We start from the raw sequence: 18,000 nt of genomic DNA, 5'->3' as shown, positions 1-18,000 counted from the left end.
ATTTTAATTCCTAATCAATTTTTTTCTTTTGTTTCCTTTCCTGCTTGCTTAATGTTCAGGTAGAATAACATCGGAGATAGGCTACGGCCTTCTCTCACTCACTGTTTCCCTTTCCTGCCTTTCGACTCATAACTACCATCTAGTCTCTGTAGAAACTGTAAATAGACAGTCGCTCCCTGTAGTTTACCCTGAGCCATATCGGGGATGCTGGTGTCGCCTTCAGAATTCCTGGCGCCACTAGCTTGACCTGCCGCGTGGTGTCCCTTTGCTCGAGGCTGTTGGTGTGGGACGGCGTGTGTTGTGGCGTGGCGAGTTGGGGAGTGGTAACGGAGCGAGGACTACGTGTGAGAGGTCCGCCGGCGACTAACGCGAGCGCTTCCGCAAGTGCCTTGGGCATGGAGTCCCGCGAGTGGTAACTGGGCATATTTGTGGGCAGCTTTGAATCCGTGGCTGACTTCCAGTGCCGTCTTCGTGCGTAGCCTGGCCAGCCAGCTTTTAGACGCGGCACATCGATGACAGAGTTGAAGCTAGTTTCGCTGTGCTGAATGCTGGCCCCCTTTGGAAGCGGCAAGCTTCAGCTTCGATTAATGAATTTTGAGGTCTTAATTATCATTTTCTTATTGATATCTACAGATCTGTTGCGAACATCTAAATCTACATCTATATCCATACTCCGCAAGCCACCTGACGGTGTGTGGCGGAGGGTACCCTGAGTACCTCTATCGGTTCTCCCTTCTATTCCAGTCTCGTATTGCACGTGGAAAGAAGAATTGTCGGTATGCTTCTGTGTGGGCTCTAATCTCTCTGTTTTTATCCTCATGGTCTCTTCGCGAGATATACGTAGGAGGGAGCAATATATTGCTTGACTCTTCGGTGAAGGTATGTTCTCGAAACTTTAACAAAAGCCCGTACCGAGCTACTGAGCGTCTCTCCTGCAGAGTCTTCCACTGGAGTTTATCTATCATTTCCGTATCGCTTTCGCGATTACTAAATGATCCTGTAACGAAGCGCGCTGCTCTCCGTTGGATCTTCTGTATCTCTTCTATCAACCCCATCTGGTGCGGATCCCACACTGCTGAGCAGTATTCAAGCAGTGGGCGAACAAGTGTTCTGTAACCTACTTCCTTTGTTTTCGGATTGCATTTCCTTAGGATTCTTCCAATGAATCTCAGTCTGGCATCTGCTTTACCGACGATCAACTTTATATGATCATTCCATTGCGGTATCTTAGCTGTTCTTTTTCACCACCAATTGGTTCCTCGAAATGTCGCTGTTGTTAGCTTTTCCTAAGTCCATACTAGTCTTGGTTGTTTGTTACCAGGATATCTTAAACTGTGGGAGCCGGTGGTGTTTCCTGAGCCGGAGCGGTAAGATGTTTCTTCTATGCTGCAGTCGGACCCCCGTCGTCAGGCATGGTTGAATTTTAGCCGACCTCCATGCCAAACCTCTTCGAACGCCAGGTAAGTGCCTTTCTCTTGTAATAGGGCCGGGTGCCGGTTTTTGGATACCCTCGGGCATTGCAGACGTCATTGTTCTTACGTATGTTGGCTTAGGAGGTGCCTCGGTCTCAAAATTTGCAATTTCTGAGGCTATGTAACTGGGTTTGGCAGCCTAATTTTCTATCGGGCGTTTCGCTTTAGTTGTAGAGGCGGCATCTTGAAATGACGCGGCTATGCCGTTTGGCTACTTATTGTTGGTTTCAGGTAATCAATCTTGCTGTGTTAATATGTCTTTTGTTGATCTGTACCCAACGAAAAGGGCCTTGGAAGGCCGGACCTCTCGCTGTAACGTTTCTTGGCCTTCCTACTTGGTGTAGTCTTGTGCTCCTTGCGTGTAAATCTTCTGGTGCCACCTTGTGAGGAGACACTTCAAACACTTGGTTACTAAACTGAAGTGTTATTCATGAAGACCTACCTGTTTTCTCTTTGATAATCTTACATAACTGAAGCTGTTATCAAAGTAGGCCTGCCTGTTTGTTTTTTGTAATTTTACTCAGCTGAAGCTGTTATTATTGAGGGCCTGCCTGTTTTGCATTTGGTAATTTTTGTTAACTAAAGCTGTGATTATTGAGGGCCTGCCTGTTCTGCTTTAAACCTCCGCTAATCGCGCGGATTTTGAGGACACAGATATTTGCGTTAAGTACAAATGTTCACAATTATTTTTTGTTAAAAATACATTTCTTCTATTTAATTATTTTATTTGTTTTTCTTTTTAGTTCTTTGCGATGCATGAGTAAATTTGTTACTAATACTTTTGAAGCGAGTGAAGGAATTAAACATTTCATTTTTTAAACGCGAAATGATTTCTTGTAACTCCACCCATTTATTACTCACAACATGCTACGTTACACAAGAAGTAAACTATTCAAAATAACTTTAATGAGGAAGCTCATAATACACAAAAAAGTAATCAGAGTAGATATGTACAATAATAAATCATGTACAGTTGTTACAAACAACGCTAGTTGTCGAATGTTCAACACACACCCATTGTTTACATTTTGCACACACTCATCGTGTTGATTTATTTCTTGATCTGCCCCATATTATATAACGTCCTTTGCTCTCTTTTTTTAGTTTAGCTATTTCCATTTGTTTCTTCTGACTCCTCTCCTAACAACATCAGTCCTCAAATTTTTAGTAGTCTGGGTATCAAGGACTGTTTCATGCCTTCATGAATCTGCGTTTCCCAACTAATTTCGTCAAGGAAATCAACTCGTTTCACTTTGACATACTTTTTGTTTTCTGAATAAATATATAAAGCATTGATAGCGATGATATTTAAAATACTGTAAAAATAGCTGTTGGCCATCTTTTAGTAGTTCTTGCTGTATCATAATTTGAAGAAAGTTGATCGAGTACGTCAACTACAACTTTTTTACGATTGTAGAATGTAACAATCAAGTGGTTCAAGTGGCTCTGAGCACTATGGGACTTAACATCTGAGGTCATCAGTCCTTTAGACTTAGAACTACTTAAACCTAAGGACATCACACACACCCATGCACGAGGCAGGATTCGAACCTGCGACCATAGCAGTCACGCGGTTCCAGACTGAAGGGCCTAGAACCGCTCGGCCACCACGGCCATCAGTGTAACAATCTCTGGTTCGTTTTTTGAACTAGTGGACTCTTCAATCATTGCATCATTGTGCAAACCTGAAATTAAAATTACTGCTTTCTTTTTCCTTTCGCAGTAGGTTACAAGTGTTGCATCACGTTTAAAGTCGAAAACAGAAGTGTTTATTTCTCGAGATTTGATGGGTAAAATTTGCTGTCGTATTTCTTTTTTGTTGTGTCTGATGGTTCCAACATAAGCTGTCTTTTTCTCAATCAGTTCTTGTGGCAGAGGATAGCTAGTAAACCAATTATCGCACGTGATGTTACGTCCTGTGCCTGAAATTGGTTTCGCAGTTTTCATGACTACCTGCTTTCCTGCATTGCTTACATCAAAAGGCCCCGCCAGCTGTTTTCTACAGTAAATTTCCATGTTCACAGTATACATTATTTTACAGTCCACTAAAGCAAAGCCGTTCAGGCCATAACGAGCTGGTTTACAAGGTATAAACTGTCTGAATCGACATCTTCCACGAAAATCAACCAGCTGCTTATCAGTTATGAGGTACTCCCCAGGATTATACTACTTCTGAAAGTTTCCTAAGACCAAATCCGTAACTTCTCGTATTGGTGGCAATTTTTCAAGCTTTTTTCTCTCGTATCAGGTTCTTACAACATCAAATCTGAGGCAACGAAGCAAGAAATAAAATCTATTTCTCAACATAGTCAAATAGACTCTTTCAATACCACTGCCTTTCTCATTGTCCCATATTTTGCAAGTATTCAACTTGGAAGACGTTAGCATACCAGTGAAAAAAGAAAGTGTACTAAGAAGGACACGTATTTCTCACTGATATGTAAATTTTGCATCGCGTTCTCTAGAAAATTGGTGCCTTCTTGTTTCTATATAGATGCTTGTACTTTGCACAATCAACTCTATTATTCTGTCATCAATAATGGAGTTAATGCAATCGATTCCAGATTTTGCATTTTTTGCCTCTACTTTTGGACCAGAAACATAAAGAACGATATTGCTGGACTTTGTTTTAACATTAGGATGAAGCGATAGTTCATTCAATTTTGTTTTATCTTTTTCCAAAATAACAATGAGAGTCTTCACTTGCCTCGTTGATGTTCCCTTCCTTGAAGACATTATCTTCTTCCGATTTTTCTTCACTTGCCTTGTTGAAGCTCTCTTCATATCTACATTGTCTTCTTCTGTTTCTACCACGACATAGTTTCATGTTTGCTCGTCTGGTCGATCATCATCATCGCTTGTATATCCATCGCACAGATCAGAATCACAATCGGAAGGCTCATCAGTCTACGGTTCTTCGCCGGCCGCGGTGGTCTCGCGGTTCTAGGCGCGCAGTCCGGAACCGTGCGACTGCTACGGTCGTAGGTTCGAATCCTGCCTCGGGCATGGATGTGTGTGATGTCCTTAGGTTAGTTAGGTTTAAGTAGTTCTAAGTTCTAGGGGACTAATGACCACAGCAGTTGAGTCCCATAGTGCTCAGAGCCATTTGAACCATTTTCTACGGTTCTTCCTCTAGTCACTGCATCCAAATCCTTTCATCAGAAGTGCGATCTGCCATTATATCTAAATAATGACGATAAATTAACACTACAATAGCAATCCAAACATATTTCAAATATAAAGGAAATTAAAATTTTTACTTACCATATGAAATATGAGTTGGTACCTCGATACTAGCGTGGAGTAGACGTTTGCAGCAAACACGACAGGGAACATTCAAGACTTTTCTATGAGAAGATCCGTGCAGGACGGTGCACACCACTTACAATTGGTACAGGTTACAACAAGAACGCCACACCCAGAATTTTAGACCCGCCACTCTCGCCAACAATAAAAAATAACATTTAGAACTACAATGGAGTACATTTGTACGCGAGTAACAGAGGGTTAGTTAAATTAAGAGCTGTTTCAAACTTTTGGTTAGCTGAAACTCTTGTTAGCTACCTGCATTTGTTGCCCTATTGTTGACGTCTTATATCGTACTCAGTCTGTGTTGTAATTACCTGCAAGTGTGATCGCCAAAGACCTGCCTCTTTCAGAGGTATTCATGTCAATATGGTAGTAACAAGGAAATGACACATGATGGCACATGGGCCCTAACGTTTCGCCTTAATCCCTTCATCCACAATTGTAACTTTAAACCCCTGATACTCCTAGAATTTCAAAGAGAGTATTCCAGTCAACATTGCCAAAAGCATCCTCTAAGTCTACCATTGCTATAAAAGTAGGTTTGCCTTTCCTTAAGCTATCGTCTATGAGCAGTCATAGAGTCAGTATTGCCTCTCGCATTCCTACATTTCTCCAGAATCCAAACTGATCTTTCCAAAGGTCGGCTTCTACCAGTTTCTCCATTCTGCCATAGGGAATTCGTGTTAGTATTGTGCAACCATGACTTATTACGCAGATAGTTCAGTAATTTTCACAACTGTCAGGACCAGCGTTTTTTGGATTTTATTCTTGAAGTCTGTCTCACACATCTTGCCCACCAGATGGAGGAGTTTTGTCATGGATGGCTCTCCCAAGGCTATCAGTAGTTCTAATGGAATGTTGTCTACTTCTGGGGCGTTGTTTCAAGTTAAGTTTTTCAGTACTCTATCAAATTTTTGGCGCAGTATCTTATCTCCTGTCTCATCTTCATCCACGTCTTCTTCCATTCCTATAACGTTTCTCTCAGTTACATCTTCCTTGTACAGACACTCTATATACTCTTTCCACCTTTAAACTTTTCCTTCTTTGCTTAGGATTGGTTTTCTACCTGACCTCTCGATATTCATGCCGGTGGTTCTCTTTCTCCATAAGTCTCTTTAATTTTCCTCTAGGCAGTATCTATCTTTCCGTTAGTGATATATGCTTTTAAATACTTACATTTGTCCTCAAGCCATTCCTTCTTAACCATTTTGCACTTCCTGTATATAACATTTTTAGACGTTTGTATCCCCTTTTTTCTGCTTCATTTACTGCATTCTTATATGTTTTCCATTCATCAACTGAATTCAGTATCTCTTGTGTTACCCGCGGGTTTCTACTAACCCTCGTCTTCTTACATACTTGATCCTCTGCTGCGTTCACTATTTCATCTCCCAAAACTACCCATTCTTCTCCTACTGTACTCATTTCCCCTGTTCTTCTCAATCATTCCCTAATGCTCTCTCTGAAACTCTCAACAACCTCTCGTTCTTTCGGTTTATCCAGGTCCTATCTCCGCAAATTCCTACATTTTTTCAATTTATTCAGTTTTAATCTACAGTTCATAGCCAACAGATTCCGGTCAGAGTTCACATGTGCCCCTGGAGATGTCTCACAATTTAAAATGTGGTCCGAAATCTCTGTCTTACCATTATATAATCAATCTGAAACCTTCCAGTGTCTATAGGTCTCTTCCACGTATACACACTTCTTAATATTTCTTCAACTAACTTTTAGCGATTATCAAATTATGCTTCGTGCAAAATTCTACCAGGTGGCTTTCCCTCAGACCACATTCACCCACTGTTTTTCCTTCTCTTCCTTTTCCTACTAGCAAATTCCAGTCCGCCATGACTATTAAATTCGGTTGCCCATTAACTATCTGAATAATTTGTCGTATCTCATTATAAATTTCTTCCGTTCTTCATCACCTACGTAGCTAGTTGCCAGATAAACAAGTGCTACTATAGTGGGTGCGCGCTTCGTGTCTATCTTGGCTAAGCTTTCATAGTATCTTACCTTTGTTGCTATTCTCTTATTCAATATTAAACCTACTCCTGCACTACTCCTATTTGATTTTGCATTTATAAGACTGTATTCACCTGACCAAAAGTCCTGTTCCTCCTTCAACCGAACTTCACTAACTCCCACTATATCTAACTTAAACCTACCCATTTCACTTTTTAAATTTTCTCACCTACCTGTTGATAACGACAACCTCCTGAGCATTCCCCGCCCGGAGATCCGAATGGGAGACTTTTACTCCGGAATATTTTACACAAGAGGATGCCATCATCATTTAATCCTATAGCACAGCTGCAAACCCTCGGGAAAAATTACGACTGCAGTTTTCCCTTGCTTTCAGTTTTTCGTGGTACCAGCACAGCAAGGCCATTTTGACTGAGGCCAGATCAGTCAACCATCCAGACTGTTGCCCCTGCAACTACTGAAAGGGCTGCTGCCCTTCCTCAGAAACCATACGTTTGCAGCCTCTCAGCAGATACCGCTCAGTGGCCGGTGCCCCCACGGTACGGCTATCTGCATTACTTAGGCGAGCAAGCCTCCCCACTAACGGCAGGTCTGTGGATCATGAAGGAGAGGGTGTATCATCCTTTATTAGCGAAAAATTCAACATATCATCTGCAAAAACACAAGGTTTATCAAGGTCAGCCAGGGAAGTAGTGTCTTCCACATTCACTTTATATTTCTCCTTGGCCGGATTACTGACTTCAATATAAGGTTAACTTGTATACTTGCATACGGTAGCGCGTGAGTGCTGCTGCTCCTATAATAAAGTTATAAAGCTAAAAACTGAGTCAAGAAGCTTAGGAAAGTATTTCTGTGGAAAGAACAGATAAGCTGTTCTTAGCGTCTCACTCAGTGAATTGACATCACTTAGTTCCAGCGTGAGTGATGTAGAGAAGTTACGGTAAAGTTTACACAGATTACAAGTCGTCTGGAGAACTATGTGCCTAGTAACAAGATTAAGGACTGAAATAACCCACCATGGTTTAACAACAAAATCTGGAAAATTCTGAGGAAGCAGAGGCTGTAGGACTCTAGATTCAGAAGAGAACGCGCAAGCGACGACAGACAAAAGTTAGTACTGATTCGTGCATCTATGGAAAGATCTATGAGCGAAACATACAACTACCACTGTCATAACTTAGCTTAAGATCTGGCAGAGCATCCCAGAAAACGCTGGTGCTATCCAGAATCGTTACGCAGGTCTAGGGCTTCGGTTCAGTCACTCGTTGACCAGTTCGGTATGGTATCTGAAGACCCTCCCCCCCCCCCCCCCCCCCCAAAAAAAGCTGAACTTTTAAATTTCATCTTTGCGAAATCGGTCACCCAGGAGAATTGAACAAAAGAAATAAGTCAGCTGGTCCGAATGGAGTGCCAGTTCGGTGTGACGGAGAGTGGTCTACGGAATTCGCCCCCTTATCTACCTTGAATTTGTTGCTAATCTCTCCTTCAGCGCTAACTTCCGAGTAACTGGAGAAAATGCACAGGTGACTCTTGTATATAAGAAGGGCAAAGAACGGACCCGCGAAAACATCGATTTGCTGCAGATTCCTTAATTATTTTCTCGGATCGAACGCAATAAATTTTCTTGTGACCGAGAAGATTATGTCCACGAATCTGCATGGTTTTAGAAAGCATCGCCTTTCGGAACTCAGACTGTCCTTTTCTCACTGATGTAATGCGAATCATGGATGATGGATCAACAGGCATATTCTATATTTCTACATTTCCGGAAAGCATTTAACGCGGTGCCCCTTTGCAGACTGCTCAAACCACATAACATCCTAAAGCTGCACACTATGTCGTGATGAGAGCTGATTACGTGGGTAGAGATATCCGAAACTTTAATTTAATTTGCAGTAAATTAATGTTCTGGTATTTCAAAGATAACTTGTTTCATTTAAGGTGTTTCTTTATTCGTCGTTCTCCAAAGTTTCTGTTAGGTATGATATTCCATTCACTTACATTTGTATTTTTACACTTTCTCCTGAAACATCGAACAAGCGTTCCGATGCGTTTAGCATTACATGTCTGGTCAAACAGCCACCACTAACTTTTGCAGTCGCGTGAGGGCTAACATTCAGAATCTATGTCCACTTAGTAGAAGATAGTTATTTTACTGCCTGTCACTATCGTTACAACTTGTTCACTTTTGTAATCTACATCTATAGCTACCTGATTTCTCTACAATTCACAATTAAATTCCTGGCAGACCGTTCTCTGAACTACCTTCAAGCCATATCTCTACCGTTTCACTCTCGAACAACATGAGGGAAAAATGAGTTCATAAATCTTACTGCGCTAACTTTGATTTATCTTATCTTATTGTGATAATCCTTTCTCTCTATGTAGCTTGGGGCCAATAAAACACCTGTGAATGACAAACTTCTTCCTCCGAATGAAAAAAAGATTTCTTTGTGGACGTCAGCCTACGTAGAGAAAAATTATCATCATAATAAAATAAGAGAAATCAGAGCACGGAATGATTTTACTTGGTTTAAGCTGATCATAATACAATCGTAGCTCATGCTTTCTGTTTATTCAAACAATAATAACTAATTTTGTAAAATTTATCTACCATGCTGATCACTGAACGTGAACAAAGCAGCCAGTCGGACTGAGAGTATTTGGTTTACATGTTACGGTACCTGGCGGGTGAAAGATTCAAGGTTACCGTGAGGCTGAAAAAATTTTCCCAATTTGTACACAAACACTGGTAACAAACTTTGAAAGATGCTTTGTTGCGTAAACCATGAACGCCTATTCGATTAATACCGGACCAAATAACCAATTGACGAATTGCACGTTTGCAGACAAGCGCTACAAAAGATATGTTTCTGCTGCGATGTACGGATTTTCACCGCTTTGTTGTGATGTCGTTATGAGTGCACCAGTGAAAAACATGAATGGAATGAATGCCTTTTAGCTCCTTGGCTGTTCCACTCATAAAGCCTCATTACATGACATGATGTTCTGTAGCAGCTGTTGATGGAAAGATTGTGAGACAGTTCCTACAGTGTGTGAACAAGAAACTTTCTGCGGTATACTTTACCAGCTGTTAGATCAAATCCACTGCTAGATTCATTAAAAAATAACGTACTTGTATTGGCACAATCAGCTTGCTTTAAATTGCTGTGTCTTTGTTCAGGCAAGATAGTCGATTGCCCCAGTAGTTTCACAATTACATCTTCCGTTTTGCAACTATGTTTATAATACGGAGCGAAGAGATTACTTACATCGTAACTCATGGGGGACACTATGTCAGATTGAAAAAGCTCAGACTGTAAGTACCCGGTCTTATCTTCATTTCCGACAGTTCTTAATCTGCATTGTTTCTTCGGTAGGATCACTTTCTGCACAGTAGCTCTCACTTGAACTGGCCTTAAAATCCATGCCTTAATTGATATTTACTGGTGTACATGCATTTGTTAACGTACGGCTAGCATTCATGAAATATTTTTCGTACCTGAATGAATGTTTGATACGAACAACATTACGGGATATTACAGTACCGAACGCTGCGACGAATTAAAGCCTTCTCTGTCGACCACAGATTGTGAATGATACTGTGGAAAATTGACTGTCATCAGTCAGGACGAAAACTGAAAAGTGTCTCCATCGCTGTCAGTTCCATATTACGCCCAAGATGTCGAACAAGATGCAGTCATTGATTCGTTTTAGGGCGAAAAAACAGCTAGGGTCGTATGCGACCATGTCAGAACTGTACAATAGGAGAACAAAGAGAGAAATTAAAAACGACTACACGTTAATCTCAATCAACGGAAGAGAAGCCAGATAGAAACAATGACGTGGAAGAATGTCTATAAAATACGCCATAGGGAAACAGAGATCATAAACTAAAACTTAAATGTCTTTCGTCATATTGCTAAGACGTATAAAAAGTAAAACGCGCTCAACAACTCACGCGTCGTTCACTAAAACGACCGATACCTCAGGCAGCAAACACAAACAAGAACGTAAATGGTTACAAAAGAGCATACCGTCAGGAAATGGCTAACCGTCAAAGGTTGAACGCAATGAGCACAAAGTGGTGGGGGGAGCAACACTTAAACGGCGTTGGATAGATCGACAGTGCCTGATACGCAATCTAGCTAAAATGATCTCCCGGCGAGAGGGCCGAGAGGAGGTCGTCGAAATCTCTGGGAGAGGCTTAATAGCCCTGAGCTTGTTCCCTTGATGGGAGGACCAAAGTGACACCACCTGCTGACAGACGTTAACAGAGAGATCATCGAAAGGACACTTAAGGGGTGCCGGCCGGTGTGGCCGTGCGGTTCTAGGCGCTTCAGTCTGGAACCGCGTGACTGCTACAGTCGCAGGTTCGAATCCTGCCTCGGGCATGGACGTGTGTGATGTCCTTAGGTTAGTTAGATTTAATTAGTTCTAAGTTCTAGGCGACTGATGACCTCAGAAGTTAAGTTGCGTAGTGCTCAGAGCCGAAAAACGTCGGTGCTAATGACGAACGCAGACCCGACACTACGGGTCAGTCCGTGAGCCATCAGTGTAAACGTAGGTATTATCGCGAAGTTCCTTGCGAAGGTCGTGAAGCTGAAGGCGACAGAGGGAGGCTGGAGTAGTGTCCTAAGGAAGTGAATGAAGGCCAAAGTGAACACGGGCTGCCGCACGAAGCCAAGGATGTGAAGTGTTCACACCCATTGGGAAAAGTGGCAGGTAGCGTGAAGTTAAGCTGCCGGAGAAAGAGCCTAAAACGAACTCCAATAGGTGACAGAGAAGAGGGACGCGCCCAATACTGGAAATCAAAGGAGTCATCGAAGCAGGAGGCACATGATGGGTGAGCATAGGATGGGTGAAAGTAGTCATCATCATCAAAGCATCATCATCATCATCATCATCATCATGATATCATCACAGCATCATCATCATCATCACCATATCATCATAATATCATCATCACGTCATAATCATCATCACATCATCATCATCATCACATCACCATTATCATTATATCATCATCATCATTATCATCATCATCATCATTATATCATCATCATCATCATCATTATATCATCATTATCACAGCATTATCATCACAGCATCATCCATTTGATATCCATAGCTGGTTAAGGTTTTTCCACGAGTTAGTCTTCAGCTACGAGGGTGTGCTGAATATTGTTATTGTTGTTGTTGTTGTTGTTGTTGTCTTCAGTCCTGAGACTGGTTTGATACAGCTCTCCATGCTACTCTATCCTGTGCAAGCTGCTTCATCTCCCAGTACCTACTGCAACCTACATCCTTCTGAATCTGCTTAGTGTACTCATCTCTCGGTCTCCCTCTACGATTTTTACCCTCCACGCTGCCCTCCAATGCTAAATTTGTGATCCCTTGATGCCTCAAAACATGTCCTACCAACCGATCCCTTCTTCTAGTCAAGTTGTGCCACAAACCTCTCTTCTCCCCAATCCTATTCAATACCTCCTCATTAGTTACGTGATCTATCCACCTTATCTTCAGTATTCTTCTGTAGCACCACATTTCGAAAGCTTCTATTCTCTTCTTGTCCAAACTAATTATCGTCCATGTTTCACTTCCATACATGGCTACACTCCAAACAAATACTTTCAGAAACGACTTCCTGATACATAAATCTATATTCGATGTTAACAAATTTCGCTTCTTCAGAAACGCTTTCCTTGCCATTGCCAGTCTACATTTTATATCCTCTCTACTTCGACCATCATCAGTTATTTTACTTCCTAAATAGCAAAACTCCTTTACTACTTTAAGTGTCTCATTTCCTAATCTAATTCCCTCAGCATCACCCGATTTAATTTGACTACATTCCATTATCCTCGTTTTGCTTTTGTTAATGTTCATCTTATATCCTCCTTTCAAGACACTGTCCATTCCGTTCAACTGCTCTTCCAAGTCCTTTGCCGTCTCTGACAGAATTACAATGTCATCGGCGAACCTCAAAGTTTTTACTTCGTTTCCATGAATTTTAATACCTACTCCAAATTTTTCTTTTGTTTCCTTTACTGCTTGCTCAATATACAGATTGAATAACATCGGGGAGAGGCTACAACCCTGTCTCACTCCTTTCCCAACCACAGCTTCCCTTTCATGCCCCTCGACTCTTATTACTGCCATCTGGTTTCTGTACAAATTATAAATAGCCTTTCGCTCCCTGTATTTTACCCCTGCCACCTTTAGAATTTGAAAAAGAGTATTCCAGTCAACATTGTCAAAAGCTTTCTCTAAGTCTACAAATGCTAGAAACGTAGGTTTGCCTTTTCTTAATCTTTCTTCTAAGATAAGTCGTAAGGTCAGTATTGCCTCACGTGTTCCAACATTTCGACGGAATCCAAACTGATCCTCCCCGAGGTCTGCATCTACCAGTTTTTCCATTCGTCTGTAAAGAATTCGTGTTAGTATTTTGCAGCCGTGGCTTATTAAACTGATAGTTCGGTAATTTTCACATCTGTCAGCACCTGATTTCTTTGGGATTGGAATTATTATATTCTTCTTGAAGTCTGAGGGTATTTCGCCTGTCTCATACATCTGACCAGCTGGTAGAGTTTTGTCATGACTGGCTCTCCCAAGGCCGTCAGTAGTTCTAATGGAATGTTGTCTACTCCGGGGGCCTTGTTTCGACTCAGGTCTTTCAGTGCTCTGTCAAACTCTTCACGCAGTATCGTATCTCCCATTTCGTCTTCATCTACATCCTCTTCTATTTCCATAATATTGTCCTCAAGTACATCGCCCTTGTATAAGCCTTCTATATACTCCTTCCACCTTTCTGCCTTCCCTTCTTTGCTTCGAACTGGGCTGCCATCTGAGCTCTTGATATTCATACACGTGGTTCTCTTCTCTCCAAAGGTCTCTTTAATTTTCCTGTAGGCAGTATCTATCTTACCCCTAGTGAGATAAGCTTCTACATCCTTACATTTGTCCTCTAGCCATCCCTGTTTAGCCATTTTGCACTTCCTGTCGATCTCATTTTTGAGACGTTTGTATTTCTTTTTGTCTGCTTCATTTACTGCATTTTTATATTTTCTCCTTTCATCAATTAAATTCAATATTTCTTCTGTTACCCAAGGATTTCTAGCAGCCCTCGTCTTTGTACCTACTTTATCCTCTGCTGCCTTCACTACTGCATCCCTCAGAGCTACCCATTCTTCTTCTACTGTATTTCTTTCCCCTATTCCTGTCAATTGTTCCCTTATGCTCTCTCTGAAACTGTACAACCTCTGGTTCTTTCAGTTTATCCAGGTCCCATCTCCTTAATTTCTCACATTTTTGCAGTTTCTTCAGTTTTAATCTACAGGTCATAACCAATAGATTGTGGTCAGAGTCCACATCTGCCCCTGGAAATGTCTTACAACTTAAAACCTGGTTCCTAAATCTCTGTCTTACCATTATATAATCTATCTGATACCTTTTAGTATCTCCAGGGTTCTTCCACGTATACAACCTTCTTTCATGATTCTTAAACCAAGTGTTAGCTATGATTAAGTTGTGCTCTGTGCAAAATTCTACTAGGCGGCTTCCTCTTTCATTTCTTAGCCCCAATCCATATTCACCTACTATGTTTCCTTCTCTCCCTTTTCCTACACTCGAATTCCAGTCACCCATTACTATTAAATTTTCGTCTCCCTTCACTATCTGAATAATTTCTTTTATTTCATCGTACATTTCTTCAATTTCTTCATCATCTGCAGAGCTAGTTGGCATATAAACTTGTACTACTGTAGTAGGTGTGGGCTTCGTATCTATCTTGGCCACAATAATGCGTTCACTATGCTGTTTGTAGTAGCTTACCCGCATTCCTATTTTCCTATTCATTATTAAACCTACTCCTGCATTACCCCTATTTGATTTTGTGTTTATAACCCTGTAGTCACCTGACCAGAAGTCTTGTTCCTCCTGCCACCGAACCTCACTAATTCCCACTATATCTAACTTTAACCTATCCATTTCCCTTTTTAAATTTTCTAACCTACCTGTCCGATTAAGGGATCTGACATTCCACGCTCCGATCCGTAGAATGCCAGTTTTCTTTCTCCTGATAACGACATCCTCCTGAGTAGTCCCCGCCCGGAGATCCGAATGGGGGACTATTTTACCTCCGGAATATTTTACCCAAGAGGATGCCATCATCATTTAATCATACAGTAAAGCTGCATGTCCTCGGGAAAAATTACGGCTGTAGTTTCCCCTTGCTTTCAGCCGTTCGCCGTACCAGCACAGCAAAGCCGTTTTGGTTAATGTTGCAAGGCCAGATCAATCAATCATCCAGACTGTTGCCCCTGCAACTACTGAAAAGGCTGCTGCCCCTCTTCAGGAACCACACGTTTGTCTGGCCTCTCAACAGATACCCCTCCGTTGTGGTTGCACCTACGGTACGGCCATCTGTATCGCTGAGGCACGCAAGCCTTTCCACCAACGGCAAGGTCCATGGTTCATGGGGGGAGGATATTGTTATTCTGTTCTCAATATCGGTTGAGGTGTTACGCACGAGCGCTGTGATGCCTGCAACAATCTGATCATCCTCCAGACAGTTTGTATTTGGCCCCATTTCATTTCCAAAACTTCCAAAACTTAAAGAATACCTTCGAGGACTTCTCTGTAATAGTGATGAAGCTGTGCAAGCAGAGGTGAGGTTATGGCTCCATCAACGAAGTCCAGCATTCTACAGAGACGATATCAACAAACTGGTGGCAGAACATCATTCAGTGAACTCCAATTTGGAGGAAGCAGGAATATGAAAAGCTTACCTTGAAAACAGATTTCGTGATGAATATCAACTTTTGCTGAATAGTTTCTATTGTTACTATTGTCAGAAAGAATGGCGGCTAATGGCCTATCCGAAATGGTCAGTAACTTCAATGAGTCTTTGCTCTCCAGAAATTTCCAGCAGACAATTTGACCTGTCATCAATAGACTTCTCAATACATAGCTAAAGGAAGAGGTTAGTATTGGAAGCTTCCTTTGCTTTTATTTTAAGGTTTGTATCAGAAATAATGTGCGTAAACTTCTGCGACATTCCACCAAAAATTTCAAGGACTTCTTTGGTACATTAACGAAACTGAAATTAGTAATCTTAATAATAATGTCTTATTGTGCTTCTCCTAAACTGGAAATCTATTCATCATCTTCCTTAACGAATAACTAAAGATTATTTTTAAATTTCTGAAAACTTTTTGGAGAAAAGGTACTTCAAAACTTTTCTTTTTTTGCAGGAGTAAGAGATAGAAACCATCATAATTGCGGTAGGTATTATGTAATTCACCATGAGTGACAATAGAAGATATCAGAAAATTTAGATAAGAATGCTCGAATAAGCATTATAGCAGCTTTTTTCCTAGAAGTGAGTGAACGGATTGACATATAACACTCTATCATCCTCTTCAATTATTGTTCGTATAACATAAAAAAGATAATTGACGTTCATATGAGAAAGAGGTACGGCTTAATGTGGAAATATTTCATGCTGATCGACGACCAAGGATTATCTATATCGCATATTGCCACAGTTTTTCCACTCAAAGCACAAAAGCAGTGAATTGTGTTACTAATTTTTTCATTTAGTTATATTTAATGTCGGATCATTGGTTTCAAAAATTCTAAAGCGAAATAATGGTAAACATGCGGTATGCTCCGATGAGTGTAAAATAATTGTTTTATTATAACCTTCGTGGAGTGTAAATAATTCGCTCTTTTGGATGGAGGCTTGATAGCCGTTCTAAAAGAACAGCCAGAACGATGTTTAAAGGCTGCGTGGAAATACTCAGTTAACGCTAATATTAATACAGATACTTGGAAAAAATACAACTGAATACAGCCACTTTTGGTTAGTTTAATTCTCTTAACGGTTGAAGTAATGCGTACACATTAAAACGCAACGTAAGGACTATTAAGTAGAACAATATTTGATGGAATAGTCAGAGTAATTACTAGCACCAATTTTTTTAGAATGATGGCTCAGAATTTTGACAAAATATGTATGTTGCTGTAAGCAGAAATGGTACTTGTGAGATAGTCATGTGTATCAGAATACCGACAACAAGCTTATTTAAAAATAGCTTTAAACAATTATTGTATGTTCGCAATTTTATTAGTATTGGGTCTTCTGGTTTTCACTACGTTGTCGACTTCACAGCGTAACAGATGAACCTTCACAAAATAAGTCACTTACAGCACTAACAGCGTATCTTTGTGTTTTAGTCATAGAAACAAAACTTTTTATATCTTCGTCCACAACTAATTTATTCTCGTCGCACTTCATGTTCACTTTCACTACTTAAATATAGAATCTCCTTGCTTTTGTCTATTACTTGAAGAATAAATCTGGTAACTGCAAAAGGCTGACATTCATTCAAGCTTAACAATCATCAGCTAAAGATTAACAGTGTGAAACCTAAGCCTTATAACCATTCTAATGCATCAGCATTAGAATAACTTCTGAGAAATATTTCTAGATATACGGTAGAGGCGCTGGTGCGGCAGACACCGTCTGGAACACACAGCCGCGGTGAACAAACATGGAAGTGAAAAAAGAAGTGAGCTGTCATTATGTCACAAACATGAAACCGACGTCCGCCATCTTATGTAGCCCAAAAACGTTAGGTACACCGGATTTATACCTCTATGGTTCACCGCGGTGATACATTCCCGTGACGTCACTGACGTTCCCGAGACCGGTCTCGACCGTTGTGGATGTCTATTGGCTTCTGTGGTCGTATCCTAAAAAGCATCTGGTGCTTTGATCGTGTGTAGAAGAAGTTATTTCATAAAAAATGCCAGCTTGCCTCGTTTATGGGTGTTCTAATCGATCCGATCGGAATCTAAAGATGAAAGGAACCACATTTAAGTAGGGCTATTCAAGCAATATTTTCTTGTGTAAGCATGAATTATGTTTGTGCTGTTTACTTTTATTGTAATGATTTTATTTCTATCACTTGATGTTAGATTTGCCGTCAATCCTTTCGATGTTCTGATTCACTGACATTTCAGTAATCAGGACGGTGTGGCCGAGCGGTTCTAGGTGCTTCAGTCTGGAACGGCGCGACCGCGACGGTCGCAGGTTGAATTCTGCCTCGGGCATGGGTGTGTGTGATGTCCTTAGGTTAGTTAGGTTTAAGTAGTTCTAAGTTGTAGGGGACTGATGACCTCAGATGTTAAGTCCCATAGTGCTCAGAGCCATCTGAACCAACATTTC

Source organism: Schistocerca gregaria, chromosome 7 (assembly GCF_023897955.1).
Source record: "Schistocerca gregaria isolate iqSchGreg1 chromosome 7, iqSchGreg1.2, whole genome shotgun sequence".
In the NCBI taxonomy this organism is placed as follows: Eukaryota; Metazoa; Arthropoda; class Insecta; order Orthoptera; family Acrididae; genus Schistocerca; species Schistocerca gregaria.
Note: the sequence above shows the minus strand (reverse complement) of the source record.